General features: G+C 39.2%; 1 long non-coding RNA gene across 1 annotated transcript; it reads right to left on the reverse strand.

The window, feature by feature from the left end:
• Positions 1 to 160: 160 nt before the first annotated feature.
• LOC117431114 (uncharacterized) lies at positions 161 to 18700 on the reverse strand. The gene is made up of 5 exons (XR_004548645.2): positions 18581 to 18700; positions 3799 to 3844; positions 2818 to 2924; positions 1274 to 2126; positions 161 to 931 (listed from the first exon to the last, which is right to left on the reverse strand). It is a non-coding gene; the product is annotated as an uncharacterized LOC117431114 (long non-coding RNA).
• Between the last annotated feature and the right edge of the window lie 322 nt (positions 18701 to 19022).

The raw sequence follows: 19022 nt of genomic DNA on the forward strand, positions 1-19022 counted from the left end.
TTGTATTATTGGTTTCAGTTAGTTAGTAATTTTATTTAATTTTGTGTACAGTAGACCACACAACATTGTCCTGTAGTTTTGAGAAAATAATACAGTATGTCAACAATAATACCCATTTCAATAAGAAGAAGAAGAAATAACATATAAAACTATAAGAAAGCTGACTGCCATTACTTTGTTTTTTAAAAAGAAATATCAATTGCAAAAAGGCACAAGGCAACACTTTCATTTACAAGGTGCTGTTGTTTGTTTATTAACTGTTAATGACAAGCTTGCTGTGGTATTAACAAGTGTCCATGCATGAGAGCCTCTTTAGGAAATGTCTGTCTGTAAATAATGTAAAACAGTACGATACAAAATAATACTCTCATAACGAAATAATGTGCTCCAGTCACAACAATTAAGTTATTCAAAGACCGTTTTTAAAAGTCAGTTTTCATTAATTACACGCTGTAGATTCTGATATTCTGAAAGATTTTTGAACTTTACATTGTATGATTTAAGAAAACAAATAAAACAAATGAAATTGAGAGACAGAATGTTAAGCTTCTAGTATTGTTTTAGCACACTTTTTGCTGATGTTGTTGAAGCCCAGAGGAATTTGGTTAAAAATATTTTAACAGCAGTCCAGAGAAGTCTCATTGATACCAAAATATATTTCATTGACCAGAGCAGACTTTGCATACATGACAGGTTACAGTTTTGTCACTAGGGCCTGCCTGCCCTAAACACTTTGCATGCTACTAATCTGCTGTTTGAAGAGCAGGGTGCCGATGGCCTGACGACAGGACTGGATTATCGAAGGAATGCTCATCACCACAGAGGCCAAGAGTACCACACGCACCCCCTCCATCGTGGCACTGGAGGGCAGGTTAGAGAGAATGTTACCTTTCACAGCATCCATAAAGCACACGTAGCCACATGATCCAACCTGCGCAAATAACAACACACACTTTAATACACAGTAATGCACAACGATGAAAAGTGAAAAACGTTTTATAGGGGGGTGCTGAGACTCGTACTCGTAATTGCCTTAAAGAAGTATTTATCGGCAGGTATTAAATAAATCCATTCATGAATTTGTTGATTTCAAAACAAGAAAAGCTGTCCTTCCCTCACCTTTACAACCAATCAATGGCAATTAACTTCGGCATTGTTTTAAAGCTGGCTGGAAGCTAATTTTCCACTTGCCCGGGGACATTTTTTACTGCTGTACTGCCGTATCGAGGCCGATATTTTAACATGACAGATTTATTTTTTGCTGAAGACTTACCAATGTGTAAAACACTAAGGTTGCAGCAAATGCATGCTTAATGGCTTGCGTTGTTTGCTGCTCTGAAACGTCAAGGCCTTTCACACAAACCATTGGCAGCAGCTGTCTGGAAGGAAGGTGATACAAGCAGCAGGGGTGAGAAGAAAACTCTTCAACGACTACTGGAGCAGTCACTCCAAAACAGGGCGGTGTTTGAAGCCTGACACGCAATACGTCATGTTGGTACATTTGAAATGTTGTTGTTGAAAATGCTCAGATATTGCTGTATCTACTGCCTTTGCATAATGTCAAACCAATGACTAGCACTAATATTACTTACAGATGGCAGCTGAAGGCAGTTCCATAGATAGACAGACACTCCAGCAACCCATCCGAGAGAATCTCACCTGCACCTCCTGACCACTGGAGAGCTGTGACAGCAGTGAAATAAACTCTCCAGCCGTTATGAAGCTTCGGTTAGCCCACCACTCAGTTTGCATGCAGTGCTATACATGAGAACGAGCTCCTCAACCTAGCGTCACTGCATCGGCAGTACCTCTTTTCTCCAACAGGTGACAGCAAACCATCAAAGTTCAGTGTACATTTGTTCCACGCATAGATCCTTGTATGGATGTAATTGGGAGTAAATTCAGAGCTTGCTAAATGTAGGTGCAGTTTTGCAAAGATTACTGCACAACACCAGATAGGTGAATCAATCAAAACCTTTCACTTACCACAACCATGAAGCAAGCAAAGCCGATTACTGCTGTGGTTGACAAGAGGACCCCGAGTCGCTGGCTAGTGTCAGGCTGAGAGGAAGAACAACAAGCCAGCCGATGGCAAAAATAAGAAACATGCGCTGGTTCTGGGTGACCTTTCAAATAACACATAGAAAAAGACACAAGAATTGGTGCTTCACCACTGTGAATCATTTTGCTTAGTACATGCATTCTGTATTTTACAGTATTCTGCTTTTTATTAAAATACCCACAGGAAATGCACATAATAGTGTTTTATATTTAGTGTATGTAGGTTGTAGATGAAACCTAAAGCCACTTGATGTTGTGCTTATAGTATGTTGTCCCATTTTCCCACAGCAGCCTTACACTTTTCTACAGTATAGTGAAGCTACCAATATGACGACAGTTTTCTATGCTATATTATCTAAAGGTCTTTACTGTGGCATTTTGACGGTGCCCACAATAGTGTAGGTACATTTGCACAGCCATTGTGCAGTTTGCCATGCTTTACCCAGGCTCATAAATGATATACACTGCTGACATCTATATTTTATAATGAATTTTACAGTTCATTACGAGGCGTTATGTAAACCAGCCTGCTGATTTCCCCAGGCTCCTATTAGCACTCTGTGCGTCCTGTTAGCATACAGAATGCTGTGCAGTTCTAAAATGAACCTTAAAGATCACTCTGAAAGTGACCATGAAAGACAAAGTCTAAACTTGCTCCAACTACTGATAACTGATGAAATGATTCACATTCGCCTGTTTACAGTCATGCAGACCCGCAATCATCATGATGTGGATTTAAACCTTGCCATGACTTACCTCCTCACCGATGAACCCTTCTAAAAGCTGAACTGCCAGATCTCCCATCACCACATGGAAAGCAGCGCAGACCCCCATCATGAATCCAAGGATACTACAAACACAGACTGCACAACAGACAAAAAAAAAAAAAAAACCTAGTCTCTTTTGATACAGTTCTGCTGAGGACCTTGTGCCAACCATGTTCTCAATGATCAAACTGATCAGTCCAGGGCTTAGTTCCAGCCAGGTCTTTAAGTGGTTAATTGAACCTAATTGTTCAATTAAGAGGTTGGAAAACAAGGTGGAATCTGATACCTCATCAACATTATCTAAATGATACACAATCATCTGGCTTTGAAACCACATGTTTGCCATTCCCTTCATTCATTTGCAATGCAAGGGAGCTGAGACACGTGAATTGTCACAGGGTTGGCTGTTTAGTGGCCCAGAGCCTTTAGCTGTTAGTTAGTTGTCTCAGTCCGGTCTATTCTCACTGGTGCAGGCCCATTTCCTGCCAACAAAGCTGTTATTAGTCATTACTTTAAGTGGAGTGACACTCAATAGGACAGAAACATGACACAAAGCATTTCTAATATTCTGCACACCATACAAGACAACACTGTTGCATTCTCTAAGCTGTGCTCTTTGTAACCCTTATGCATGACATTACTGAGATTAAGCATGCTGCTTCTGCATGCAAAGACATTGCTATTATTAGCACATGTGGTCTCATGATAAGGCCTGCTGTTTGAACCAATTCTTTAAAAAACATTTTGCTTAAATCGCATGTATATCTATTCAAAAGCTGATTGTCTCAATCTGATTCATTATTGTACAGAGCTCTAATAAAAGCTTCTTAGTTTGAAAAATAGATTTTTTTTTTATACAAAACAATTATTAATTTAGAATAGCACAAAAGGAATGCTCTATGCCTAGGATATTAATGTAATTAGTATTAATTCCACATTTATAATAATGAATCACATGAGATTTTCTTACCATATTTCAGATGTTAATTTCCTGATTTTGCCAAAGGACAGCTGAGCTGAAAGACATAAATCAATAATGTAATTTCTTACTGCAAGCAATCTTCTATTAGAGAAAGTCCAATATAGTTCTGCCAATACAGACCACGTTCAATCCTGGTATCTATGGATTTGTCTGCTAGAATATATCGGAGGATAACCTCCTTCTTACAGAATATTAGTTAATGATTCCAGCTAGGGGTCTGAGCACGTCTTTGTGGACACAGAAAGCTGTACATGTCCTCCAGGCTCTGGCACTGGTTAAATTCTACTAGATCCATGGAAACTGGTTGTGAGTTTAAGAGTGCATTGACAATCGAACCAATACAGTGGCAGATATTTCAAAGTTGCCTAAGGCAGGGGTGGCCAACCCTCGGTCCTGGAGAGCAGCAGGTTCTTCAGGTTTTTGTTCCACCTGAGTTCTAAATTGCTTAATTGAATCAATTATTTTCTTACTTGGTCAATACTAAAAAATGTTCCAGGTCTTTAGCCATTATTAATTAAAAAATATCCCAAAAACCTGCACGATTGTGGCTCTTCAGGACCAGGGTTGGCCGCCCCTGGCCTAAGGGATCCCAGAAAAAAATGTTCTAGATAATGTTGCAAAGTATCCAGTAGATGGCGCCAAAACAATTGTTCAGTGTTTACATGACAAAGATCAAACTGCCTCCTCCGTGGCTGCAGTGATTTGATTACAGTCGATGAAAACAAAGGTGTAACTCCAGAACACTAACACAGTGCTGTGACTGCCAGGGTGGCGACATTGCACCCTCTCAGACCAGTTTTTAAAAAAGAATCTGACGTGCTGAACAGGGACACTTTTTAATTGGCATGACTGCTTTTTTTTTTATTTAGTGTGTCCAATTATAATTTTCCCCCAATATTCTCCTAATGTGGAATGCCCAATCGCTTTTCCCCTCAATGCAGCAATTCCCCACATGGCTCAGGAGAGCTAAAGGTTCAGTGGGCGTCCTCCGATCCCACGACCAAGCCAGCTTCCTTTTACACCTAGGAACTCGAGAGCGGATGTCAGCAAGCTACCGACCTCTATAGGATTAAGGCCAGCCCTGCAGGGTTCTGCTCTGAGCTCACTGGACACCTGGCCAGCAGGGGTCACTGTCGAGCGATGAGGAGAATCTATCCCTGCTGGTTTTACCTCCCTAACCCACGGGAGCACCAGAGCCAATGCGAAGACTCGGGTGCTTCGCACAGCCAGGACAGTATGACTCAACCTGCGCACGGTGCCGCTGCGCTTCTACCCGGTGAGGCAATTGGGGACCCTGGCGTGAATTTTTTTGGGGGACTTTTGTTAAAGTAATACTGAAATCATTTATTTTTTTGCCACCACCTCGACAAATAATCACATTTTACTTTAATTAAAATATCACGTATTTAAAATCTTTCTTAAAACTGCTGTATATACAAATGTTTCTATTAACTCCTTACCTGAAATATGGCACACTCACATTCAATGTCAATTAAATATTATTTTACTGTTTTTTTAGAGGCTTGAAGAATTATAACCTCATACTGCTGCAAGCGATTGCTGGAGCCTGCTTATTTGGCTCATAGTGTGGTGCAATGCCAAGCAGGGTTTAGGAGGAGAGGGAGCTTGTATATATCCAGCAAAAGCCATTTGAAAAAAGAGAACGAATATTTTGTAGAATTGAGCAGAATTGTGAGACACTGGCGCTTTAAGAAGCTATTGCTTTAAAAACATCAATAATGTAATTTATTACATAGTGCAATACAGGGGCACGAAACTAACCATAAATATTGATTAGTACAAATGAAAGTGTGATGCTATGAATATTTTAGTTAAATTAAAATGGACTTTTCCTTGGAGTGGTTGTAATTCTGGTCCCAGGTTTTGTCTTGTGTAAGGGAAATATACACCGCTGAAGACTGGCCAGCTCACATTAAATTCATTCTGACTTAATGTTGCTGGGTACCGCATTTTACATAACAATGTTACATGCAAATTGTATGCAGTGATACTGCCTTCCCCATAGATTCCTCTTCCTATAGAGCTGATATTTTCAATATGGGCTTACACATACTATACCTATAAGACAAGGGATTTCCTTTAAATACATTAATACTACTTTATCACTAATATCATTATTTTATGATTTATCCCTCACAAATGCTTTGATTTGATCAGCTAGTCTGCTATTTCAGAATATGTTAATTGGTTTCCGTGCACATCTATCATAAGCTGTGGATTGGAGTTTCAATCAATATTATCATGATAATTGCTCTTATTCACACTATGCATGCTATGACTTGCTGTGATATGATAGACTATTATGACACTTGGTTTCACAACCATCATACTGGATTCATACGTGAGCCATGAGATTAACCACCAAAAGATTAACAGCAGGGTCCCCAGAACTATACCACACTGAAACAAAAAGAACATAAATACACACATATATATATTATGTGATAAATACACACACACGCACACGCATGCGCGCACGCACACACACACACACACACACACACACATATATATATATATATATATATGCACAGCTGTGACCCTCTGTATCTGAAGGTCATTAATTCATTCCATCCTGAATCTCATTGTAAATGCCTTGCCTATAGAAAATGGGAATTATTAGAATGAATAATATTTATGGGCAGCTTGATATGTTAAACATAGGGCATATTCACAAAGCATATATCCCAGTGCTGAGTCAGTGTTAGCATTCTGCACCTGTATTTATCTGTAAAACACTGAATGCTAATGGTTTTATGACCCTAACAATTGATGTTCTCGGTCGTTTCCTTGTACATTCAGAATTGTCTCTGTACAATAAAGGCAAATCAAATTTAAATGTCACCCTGAAGTGTGAAGCTAAAAGCTTAGACAAACTGACACTCGTAGCTCTAAAATAATCTCTTTGGACGGAACAGCTTTTTAAATTTTGTCTTCTAATTTGTTTTAAGTGTGTGCTGCACTTTCAGTCTCAGAGCTCCTCTCACACACACAAGTGTGAAAATGTAATGTGTGTTTTGAAAATGTCAGCTGCTAGGCCAGATATACTCGTCTTACAGTACCTCAGAAAAACGCTTCTAAACTGATTTTAAACTATAAAGTTTGCACAGCTGCCCAGTGCCTGACTATCAGAGCAGCACTGACCCTCCTCCCATTGGGCCCTGAAACAGCTGAATAAACTCGTGAATTAACTGTCAGTTATTAAGAATATCATTTTCATTTTTGCTGTAGTTCAAAGGTTGGCCGATCCTGTAAATCCCCTTGTATTCCCAGCAGCCTGGGACAAGATTGGGTTTAACAGCTAAAGACAGCGATAACACACACAGCTTCAGTGTGCATATGCAAAAGGTTTTTAATGCATAATAACTGGTTTGAACTTGTCATGATTGAAACTGTAATCCAACCTGCATCGTTCCCATTATTAAATCAATTTTAAACTGTGGGGTTTTGAAACGTGCAACTTGTCTGCACACGTGTTTCTGAGTGAAACTGGTAGGCTACCTTACCTACTTGTCACCTTAGTGACAATAGGCTACTTATTATCTAGGTCAAGGGCCAATAGAGCTTTGAGCATGGCCAGCGGCTTTCCTGTATATGGAGTTAAACTAATCAGACACCAGGTGGAGCCCCAGACCTGTAAACCACAGTACAGAGCAAAACACATTTATTCCAGTTTAGCGTTTAATTATACATCAGATGAGGATTTTGCTTGTTGTTGCTGAATCTAGATCTAGGTGAGAATTAAATGGAAGCTGCAATTTGCAAATGTCTGATCCGAGATTGCCACCCAGTGATTCTGCAAAATTTATTTTTGATTTATGCCTAGTTACATTAGAATACTTACTTTGTCAGTGTGTAGCTGGTATACTACACACAACATCATTACAAATAGATGTTTTAATCAGTAAATGAGGTTTTGAATGTATTTTGTCCACAGAACAAAAAATCAGTCTGGCTGAACCTAATCATCACAGGATACACTTTTGTCTGCTGAATATTAAAATGTGGGGTCAATACAATACACTCTGTGGGGGTGCATTTTGTCAAACAGCCCCTGTTAGACCCCTGCACTAAACAGTCCCTTTAGTGCAGGGGTCTCCAATCCTGGTCCTGAAGGGCCGGTGTCCCTCCTGGTTTTTGTTCCAACTGTACCCTAAATTACTTAATTGGACCAATCAAGTGCTTATTAGAATCTTAATTGGTCTAATTAAGTAATTAGGGTACAGTTGGAACAAAAAACAGGAGAGACACTGGCCCTTTGGGAGCAGGATTGGAGACCCCTGCTTTAGTGAATGAAAAAGTTTTCCATGCAAATACATCCATCAATGAAATTAATATTACCACTGAGATTGGGCCCATCAGATGAGAAAACATTGCATTTAAACAATTATTTTTAAAAAATTAAAAAAAGAAAAAAAGTTGTTTTACCAGAAATATTTTGCGTGGAGTAAAGTAACTACCCTTCTAAAGGCAACAGAGTTTCCTCTCATTAAAAAAGCATACCATTTAAAAGCTCTTTCATGACTTCAAGTTTAAAGTTTTACTGGATGTACACAGAATGGTGCAAACTCTGTATCCACAGGATTGTAATCGTATTTAATCGCTCATTCATAGGACAGGGTTTCTGTATTACAGAGGCGGACCGCCTGTGAATTCACCAGCGCTCTTCACCTCTGCATCTCCCCAGGTTTCTCATAATTATTTCCCTAAGAAACCCTTTTTACAGGCAGGCTGTCTGCTAGCTTTAGCACCAGCGGCTGTGAAATGGCAGGCTTGTTGTTTTTTTATTGAAATCGTAACCTTGCTGCTGACATCACTTCCAGTCAGTTACCCTTCAGTGAAAGAGTTTTACGAATCGCAGGGGTGCACTGCTCCCTCTTGGGTTGGGCTGCACAATAGGGGAGATGGGGTTTTATAGTCCTATAAACCTGCCCCCCTCGCTTCCTTTCCCCAGAAGTTCATCATTCAATAAGTGTCTGATCTCGTATATATTTTTATATTCATTCTTCCCAGGGTTGGAGTTTATGCCTGGTTCCAAGCCTTGGGTGGTGAGAATGTCTGTCCTTCTTCCTCCAGTGACAAACTGGCATTCAACCAAACGAGCAAAATGGGCTGAATGGCCTCCTCTAGTTTGTAAACTTTCCTGTGTTCTTATGTTCTTATTACACTCACTGAGCCATCCTGAGAAGTGATGTTAGCTTGCATATTTGTGCACGTCTCTTATTCCAAATCTTATAAATAAATGGTAAATAAAATACAGATTTATTAAATGGCACAAAAGTGGACACAGTTCTTAGGGCTACTGCTCTAACACATGCCACCTGTACTTCATTGAATTCAGTGGAGCTCATGGCGCTCATGGAGGCCATGGTGAAAATGTAGGGGTTCCATTACGAAACGCAAAGGAAGTTGAAGCCTGAACTCTGGAAATTATATCCATTAAGCTGATGGAAAGAATCCAAGACACGCCAGTTCTAAATATAGTCAATCAGAAGCTACATCTAAAGCGGAGAGAACACGAAGCCACTTTCAGGAGACTAGGTTTCAGGTCACTGCATGGCACACCAGCTTGGGGTTTGATGCAGCAAAGTTGCCTCAAACTAGGTCTCCCGGTCTCCTGGAACCAGGTTTCAACTGCCACTGTTCCTGAAAAAACACAGCCAACCACTGTGGAAACAAAAGACGCAATTAGACTATGTGTTAGCTGCATGATAAGAGGTGTGATGCTGAGAAGCGTTTTATATTGATGTCTGTATGTCCTGCAGTGTTTTTAAAGGTTACCCCTTACAAGCATCTGATATCTGGAAAAAAATGGTTTCATTCCAATGATAATTAGGTTATGTTTTTTTTTTTTTTTTTTTTTTTTTAGGAATAACTCAAATGAAATTATTAAATTTTGCACGCCAGTGCTTTAATGATTAAATGAACTCTGCCCTTTTGGAATTTTCTACTTTTATTTTCTTCGTTGGTTTATGTGCTTGTCAGAATTAGTGGTGCAGAAAGGAACATCTGCGTGTAATGAACCAAAAACATTCCTGCCAAGGTAGGAACCTGAGCTGAATTTAGATTTCAGAGGGAAGATTTCTTCTAGTTGCTAGAGCAATAGAAATGTAAAGGATATTCGAAAAGGCGAGAGTCAAAAAGAAGAATTGGGGTGTGACAACATTAATGACAAACCGCACCTTTGGGTAATGGATTGCACTAATGAAACTTGCATTTCTTTGTTATTTACCATCCGACAATCAATCAGTGCGTTTACATGAGCATAAGAATTCCGATATTTTTCAGAAAACTAATTCTGATATCAAAAGTCATGTAAACACAGTTTTCGTAAAATGTATCGGAATATTCCGAAAGTCAGTTTTCAGAAAAAAGCACCTATAAATTTCTGATTAAATTCCGAAAACTAACAAAATGTATATCATGTAAACACACTTTTCGTTAAACTTATTTAAATAGCATACTGCGCATGTGCACACTTTGACACTTTTCTCCCGCACGTCGTTTTAGAAAACAGAGAAAATAATTAATAGTCTGCAGTCAGTCTGCATGCATCTATTTGTCCAGTTAGGGATAAAGTAATACATACGCGAGAATTTAAAATAATGTCTGCAAAATAAACTGGTAATACAGAACAGGAAGAGCTGTTGGAAAGGTTGATTTCACATTTTGGTGAATCTGAATAGAGGTATAGGATAGTAATCTTTGAATTTAAGACCTGACACATCGATAAAACACTTTAGTTATTGGATTGGTCTCTGTTCTGTCGCAGAAATGTCCGGTCTGTTCAAATCGTGCTTTGAATGAGAAAAAAATCCTAAATTTTCCGAAAACTTCAATCCATGTATACAGCTGAATTATATCGTTAATCATGTAAACACAGAAAAGCGACGTTCTAAGAAAATCGGTTTTCTGATTCAGTTTTCGGAAAAAGCTTAGTCACGTAAACGAATACATTCAGCGGGAGAACTACAAGAAACTATCAAGCACGCTCTGGCTGATGTCTGCGTCAGTGTTCACGGCTGTCTAGACCACATAAACAACCAAATCACACTTTACAAGCATGCATTCAGACCAAGGAGATCTAAAACAGCTCCAGCTGTTTGAAGCTTGCTCAATAAAGGCGTCACGTCCAGGATTAGGTTTGCAAGGCTTTCTACACTGGCATGCTGGCTCCTATTATCACAATACCGCAGTTTGCAGGCCTGCTGTGCATAACCATCACCTGCGTTTTTATTTCCACATTTATATAGAGGGTAGAAACGGGCACAGCTAGATAACTAGTTATCATTGTTAGGGGCTGACCTCCACAAGTCCTAGCGAGTGAAATGAATGTGATGGCAGAATTTTAAGCCCCTTTTGAATTGTGAATACCTAAGAAGTAGAGGAATTGAAAGCAGCCGTCTGGCGTTGTGCCTGTGTACCGTTTTGCCTACAGCTCAGTGGTCAATATGGGTGGAGGGAAGGGTAGTTCTCCGAAGAACTTTCCTCATACGACAGTAAAAATTCATGGTGGTATCCAAGCAATTGAAGTGCATTATCTGTAACTGCCATTCAGAGACTGGTCTTTGCATTTAACCCGAAACTTAGGAGACAATCTTTTTAACGAGCCGTCTTTGTGTGTGCCTTACTGTGTGTATTATGATTGAGGGTTTAATGTTGTGGGCGAACTATGGTGCTACTTGTGGTTAACTCACTAAATATGTTTCCTCACGTTGCCATGTTGAAGTTTCCACTTACACCTATTTACATTTTTAAGCAGAGAGGCAGTAATTGCGTAGATTAATAACATTCATTTCACATGAGTCATTCCAGGAGAAAGACAGCAACTGCCTCATTGTTTTCAAGTAGTTAGGCAATTTGTTACTTTGAAGACACCACATTAAGACCGTTCACGTCAATGACAGACATGTACATCTAAATTAAATACAGGGGTTTCGCTGGTGATGATAAAACGATAATTACCAGGATAATATATTATACCAAAATACGTGCCTTGGTCTGCAAAGCTAAATAAAATCCAGCATAAACTGCATTACTAATTTCACATAAAATAAAATAACAAGTTGCATAGATGACTGAGGAAGGCTGGCTTGACAGTCTAAAATGTTCCAATGCTGTTCAAAACCAAATCGATATGGACCACGATGTACATGAATATTTCTGAAATACACCACCAATGCTTTGATCAGGGGCTCTGTCCACAACGTGTTCAATGAATAAATATAAAGTTGCATATTAATTAAACACTCCTCGGTTTCGCTAGGTAAAGAAGCCAGTGGCGGTTGTTGCTCTGTGTTTTTTTTTTCTTTTCTTCAAGAGTTGCTGGTATCGAACAAGACAAGTCTGATCTTCAGATTGAAATGCTTCCGATTTGTCCTGAAAACATATCGCTCCGATAGGGAGGTTCTGGGAAGTTCCGTGTCTGCCAAAACAGAGCAAACTAGTGTTCTGAGACCATATGACCAGACATCTCATGTCCTCCACCCCCTTGGGGATAGAGTTACTAATGATGTTGTTTAAATTAAATACGTGAAATGGTTTTCACAGCAAACCGCTGGCTTACGGTTCAGCACTCTGTGTTTTTTATGAGCTGAAGGAGTCAGTCTGAGCTTTTCTTTTATTCATTTTGCAGTGTATGTAACCAACTGCTCTCTGGCTGTTTAATTCGAAAGAAAACAGTTTCTGCAGGAGACCGAACAAGCAGAACAAAGCCCTAGGGTCATAATATGCAGATGCAACTCTGCAGCATTTCAGCTGGGGCAGAGCACAGGACGGCTAAGACTGGAAAGCCCCAAGACCCATTAAGTCATTTGATTGTGGAGACTGGAGGGGCCTGTTCTCAAAACCTTTTGTACTCCACTCTTTTTTGGAAAGAAGGAAAATATATATGTGAAAAAATGGGTCACAAAGCTTTAACTCATTTAAGAATTAAGTTTATTTTAACAAATTAAGTAAAGTTTGATTCCCAAGAAACTCTTTTAGACTGTTCTTGGCTTGACCAGTTTTGTGAACATCAGCCTTGCCCCTAACATACCCTTGCATTAGTGAAATTAAAAGAAAATAAATTCTGTGTTAACATTCAATAAGCCCTTGACTGGAACCACGTCTATATTACCTGCCCTCTTGATTGTCTGATATATAACAGCAAAATCAAGCACTGCTGTATTGAGTCTACCCCTCAAAGTTGCTAAATACCCATCTTTTGGAAACGCTGTCTGCTGTTGCCTTTGTTAAATAGATTATCGAGAAGGCTCTGCCAATATCTACCCACTGTTTATAAATAAGAATCTGTTCTGCTCATTGAAAGAAAGCCAACATGTACAGCATATATAAATGCTGATGACTCCAGCCTTAGCAACTACCCTCAACTGTTTCAAAACAAGCGACGTTCAGATTTGAAAAATATTTTGCACTGGTTACTGATGTGTAGGCTCAAGCTGAACGCTGACTAAACCAAATGGCTCGTCTTCTCAAGTCATCAACTTTTTGTCTAGTTTTTCAAAATGATCTCATACTAAGCTTTAAATACCTAGGGCTCGTTCCTGACGATGAATTCAAATTCAATCTCCTCATTGATTCTGTCTTTTACTTTTTTTTTTTTTCAATTGACTGCTGTACGAAAAATAATTAGGTCTAAACTCTGAAGATAAATTGACGGTTTTAGACATACTAATTACTTCTTTTCCTGGACCAGAGTGATGAAGTGTTGGCTATAGATCTGCAAACTCGGTCAATAAACTTTAGAATAGACTGACCACGTTTGCATCCAGTGGTTCTGGCAATAAAGTACATGGAAAAGTGGAAAATATATATATTTTCAATTGGTTGTTTCAAATTAGTGCTATCTGAACATCTGTAAATACTGTATATGAACTTCTGGTATCTTCAGGTATAGAAAGCCTGCTGAGTTATCAGTGTATGAGCTGAAGACAATCACACAGGATAAATGCAGAACAGTTACAGGTGTAAACTGGTAGTCATGATAACAATCACTAATAAAGTCTCAAGATGTGTATTTCTTCCCACAGCTTGTTATTGCTATTAAAGCCTGAATGAACAAATGCCCGTGCTAAGTGGATTCCCTTGTATGGCTTTCAATACGACCTCCTGAGCAAAAGCCTTGACAGCCAGAGGATCATTGCGCCATAGGCTTTAGAGCTGATGAAACCAAAGCAGCCATGTCTTTACCTCACATCAACTGCAGGGGTCAGCATTACCTTTAACAGGAGTGCTTTAGGAGTTCAATAAGGAGTGCATCCCACACAAATGAGCTCCTTCTACCCGATACTCAAGTCAAGAATGAATGGTGAATTCTACAGCAGGGTTGTGGAAAGATGTTTCATTGGTTCAGTTCAACAAAACCGAGCTAACTGTGCCCAGCCCTAGGCTAGGCACTGATGGTCATAGCATGTCTCTTAATACCCAAGCTACACTATCTAAATAATGCATGAAACCACATGATTGCCATTCACTTCATTCAGATGAGGGAACATTATTTTGCCTGTACAGATCAGGTATTAGACTGGTATCATTCCTTCCCACTTTGGATTTTGGAATCTAATATCATGTGTCAACTGAAGGTACCAGTGCATAATGGTTTTGTATCTTCCCTTAATTACCCTTCTAGGCGAGCTGTTAGCCAGTGTGACAGCAAAATGTACCTGGAAATGCACTTAGCAAGAACAGCAGCTTTGGTGACGCCAAGAGTTTTGTCAAGCACTATAAAGGGATTCTAAACCCACATGTAATGCAATGTTCATGTACCACAGGCTGCTTTCATTTCTACTGCATTACCACTGAAGACATCCCACTGCCTGGAGGGGCGGGAGATCTGGTCCAGCTCTTGGTTTGAGACTCTGTCAGTGTAGCTCGCTTTCTCCCTATTCACCTCAAACATTAGCAGTAGTTTGTAGGTAATGGTTTACCAATAAGGTAGGTAATACCAATAATTCATCTGTCTGAAGCAATAATGTAGAAAATGTAAACAGATTATTTTAATTATTACTCTCTTGCTTTGAAATATATATATATATATATATATATATATATATATATATATATATATATATATATATATATATATATAGAGGTTTAATCTTTAAACACCTGGAGTTTTAAAAGCTTTGTAAACAGCATTTTTCACTACAGAGGTCTGTGTAAAGTCTACAGTTATTTCATGAATGATTGAATGAAGAGCCTGAAAGTATAGATCTCTAACTAAACTCAGTCATGACCTGCAGAACAACGAGGGTCAAGGAGTCCTGGTTACAAAACTTTAATCTTGTCTGACTGATTAACGTCAGGTTGCTCTCAACATTTGTTAAAAAATCATGTGATTTTCTTTTTGTCTCGCATGCTCCCTTGTTTAACATGTGTGATGATACCGACCTCGTTTCCAGCAGGGGATACAGAATCAGTGCTCTGGTTCCAGTGTCGAGATTCTAAACAGAATGTACTGTCTGTCTCTGTTTACTGAATACCATTAGGACACCAATACATGTGACTGAAATGCACTTATAGATTTGCCCTTGTGAATCTGACCAGGATTGCTCCAACAACAGCAGCAAAGTGCTGCAAAATGAGTCAATGTACATTTACAATTCCGTCACTCTAAACCAGGAGCAATCAGGCTCCCGTTAAATCTCTTCTGAGCTGATCAAACATATTGTGTCAGTTGAATGAGTTATCCCACTAGCTAAGTGATTACTTGCAACCAGTTTAACGTAACCAGTTCAGGTCTGATTGCCCAATGATAGCAGCTTGACCTTATTGCTCTCGTTGGGTGCTTGGATAGGTTTTAGGGTTGGTAGAACGTGAATGTGTTTGGGTACATGTGGAGGAGCGGGTAAAACTGAATGTAGTCACGAAATCTGGCAGAATCAAAGATCAAAAAGGCTCCCATGCAAGTATCCTAACTTTATCTTCTGCTACTTTTTAGAAGCACTTATCTTGCAGATTAGCCAGATGTTCTATGTAGACTAGCCAGAAACTTATGCATATATCTAAAAAAAATGTTGGTTGTAATTTGACCCTGGAATGGGTTCCAGCTCCACAACGTCTTCGATGCAACATCTTTGATGCTTCCTGCATGGAACCTCCATGAAGCATCAAAGAGCGACTCTGACAGGGCTAGGAATCCCCCACCAGCACCCTTAAAACATAGTGATGATATCATCACCCCCTACTTCACATGACTGTCACCCTATAATTACCCGGGCTCAGAACAATGGAATCGTTGTGAAGATGTAGTTTGCATTGAAAAGGCTGATGAAGGGTTTTTGGTAGTATCTATTCCTATAGTACATGCCGTTCTCCGTAGAACCAAACTGAAAAGAAAAGAAATGCTATATTCATTGTATGGATTTGTCATCATGGGGTGTGTTTGCACTACAGGAGGTGACATCATAACCGTATCTATGGATCTATCGTAATAATAGTCTACAGCACTATCATTTTTATGTTGTTCTTGCCAAGTTATCCTGTCATTTCTTGATCGTAGAACAAAAATGGTACAGCTTTAACTTCTCACAGAAAAAACCTTGTTTGAGCAACTTATGGAAGGTAAAAAAGTGTCTCTAATCACACTGTAACAAAAAGCTGCCTTCCAGTCCAGATTCATTTCAAACCAGGCTGTGTATGATTCTAACTTTTTGACTACCGTACTACCTGTAATCTGTGGCTGGACTCTCTATATTGCCTTCCAGTTTGGATTCATTTCAAGCCTGTCCCCGGTTTAAGTTTTCATACAGAGTTTTCAAGGTAGACTTCAAGGTTCCGTTTTCCTCTGTTTTTGTCGACACCAAAACCTTGACAGGAGACGTCCGCTGCCCTCTCCCCTCGCCAGAGGAGTCACGTCATTGCAAATCACAAGAATTTGACATGCAAGGAAACCCAGACCGTGTCAGACTCCTTGACTTTCACTTTCGTTCTTTCTCGTCTGTCTGTGAAATAACCTCAGAGCACCATGCTTGGAAATAGACCACCCCAGGGAGGTTCTGCTCATCACTGTGTGTCTTCCCTGCCGCATTGACTGAAGCCAGGTCTCGCTAATAATTTACACTGAAGAAACCTTAAACAGCAGAACCATCAGCAGACCACAGCATTACCAGGAACACCAGTGCATTACTCGTGTTGATTAGTTTATGCTTTGTGATGCAATTTAAACGTGCCGTCTCTTAGGTGTGTAAACATGTCTTCTTCACAATCCCCTCTTGGGAGATATTCTAGTAGACAGAAATAAGAATGTTGGAAATAAGAATGTTAGAAATAAGAATGTTACCCTGGTGCCTGGAATCTTTTAAGCAAAGAAAATGACACACATACAGAGACTGAGATGAGTCGGAGGAACTTAGTCATTCGGCTAAATCTGTCAGTTCAGGTGTTTCCATCACACACATGGGAACTGTTGAACTTATGTGTTTGACAGAGTCTGTCTGTACTATCCACTGGCCTCAGCCCAGACTGGGTGTGATCCCCTGTATGGGTCTGAGGTGTGGAATGTGAAACTCAGTGGGAAAGTCAGTTTTACATTTCACACTTCAGACCCACACAGCACATTGTTTTTAGTTTCTAAAACCCAAGGGAGGCAAGGAGGTGTAATCCAGCGAAAATACAGCTACCAAAAAGAAGATAAATATACATTTAAAAAAGACTTTCAGTAGTCACAACATCTAATTATCGTGATTCACAAGACACATCCTAGCATGGTAGCAATGCTCTAGTCTAGGACCTTGTACACTAAAGTCATCTACTGCACATGGATGTATATAATAATGTATAACCAATGTTTTTAATAAAAAAAAGGCTCACTACTTCAGTTATCAAGTTTCCAGCACAATGTTAAATTAGAAATTAGAAATGTTTATTCAGGTGACCTTTGCACAGTTAATTTGCAGTTTCCCAATGCTAATACTATGCATGGTTAACCATGTTTTTTAAAAATGGGTTATCATGGTTTTCTACTATGCTTTAAACAATTTCCTATGCTTTTACCACAGTGAGTTTTATAAGATAGGCGCCAGTGTTCTGATATGATAATGTCTTTAATTGCACGTCAAGCTGTGAAAACAAAATCAGTTATTTTCGTGTGGCTTTAAAAAGAACTGGGAATTGTTGGCATCTTTGCTTTCTGTGTAAAACCTTAATTTGCAGCCTTGCATAGCTAGGATTGTGTTCACCTCTAGCTAGTTTAATTTCAACTCTATCTAAATGCAATTTTCATCTGATTTGAATTGGCCCAGTGGACTGCTGTGTCAGACTAGCACGTCTTACTGCAGAATTAAACTTCAATCAAACCTTTTCCTCACACAGAGCTGAAGCTGCTTTGATTGGAAAACTGACACAGTATCTGCTTGGAAACATCATTTATGAAAGATCACAATGAGGTGCATGAGGTAGTTAAAAACCTAAAGCCTGTGGTCGTAATAGGAGTTTGCAGAACTAAAAGGTTTGGTTGTGCTCAATTAATCTGTTTGGAAAGCAGTTCACATGACAAAACCAGCATACGATTCAGCAAAACTTGGCATTTCAGATGGTTCTTCAAACCGTTTTACTGTCCGTGAGCATTAAATTAATAAATATTAAGTTACAAATGTCTAAGGAGTCTAAAACAATTCATTGATCCAGCTTGTATGTAAACCAGAAGTTTCTGACTGGTGTTTGGCGTCTCGGCTTTACCCTGCCATAGCAACTCATCTGATATTCTGCAAAGCCTTGCTTAATTAAAAAGAAGAAATGTCTTCCTAACCTTTTCACCTGCTCCTGCAATATCCTTCTCAGCGCAGTTTCATTATTCACAGAAACAAGTTAATTTCCTGAAAGCCGACTCCCTCACCATACAAAGCATTGTGTCTTCTCAGTGTGCAGTTCCAGCTGGGTTCTTAAAGCTGCAGCACGCTATTCTACATCAAAAGAGAAGGATAACACTTTACACTAAGTGTCTCTAATTACTGTGTATTTACTCAGTAAATACATGTGTACTTACACATCATTACAATGTTGTTATGCATAGTTACAATGTTGTTATGCATCTTTTTGCACCATATAACCCTAATCTTAACCTTAAACCTTTTCCGATACAATTGTGTTCTTACATATAACGTGCAAAAATATTTACACATTAAGTACATTGTAACTAGGTAACTACCGTGTAAATACATAGTAATTATAGACACTTAATGTAAAGTGTT

Source organism: Acipenser ruthenus, chromosome 22 (genome assembly GCF_902713425.1).
Source record: "Acipenser ruthenus chromosome 22, fAciRut3.2 maternal haplotype, whole genome shotgun sequence".
In the NCBI taxonomy this organism is placed as follows: domain Eukaryota; kingdom Metazoa; phylum Chordata; class Actinopteri; order Acipenseriformes; family Acipenseridae; genus Acipenser; species Acipenser ruthenus.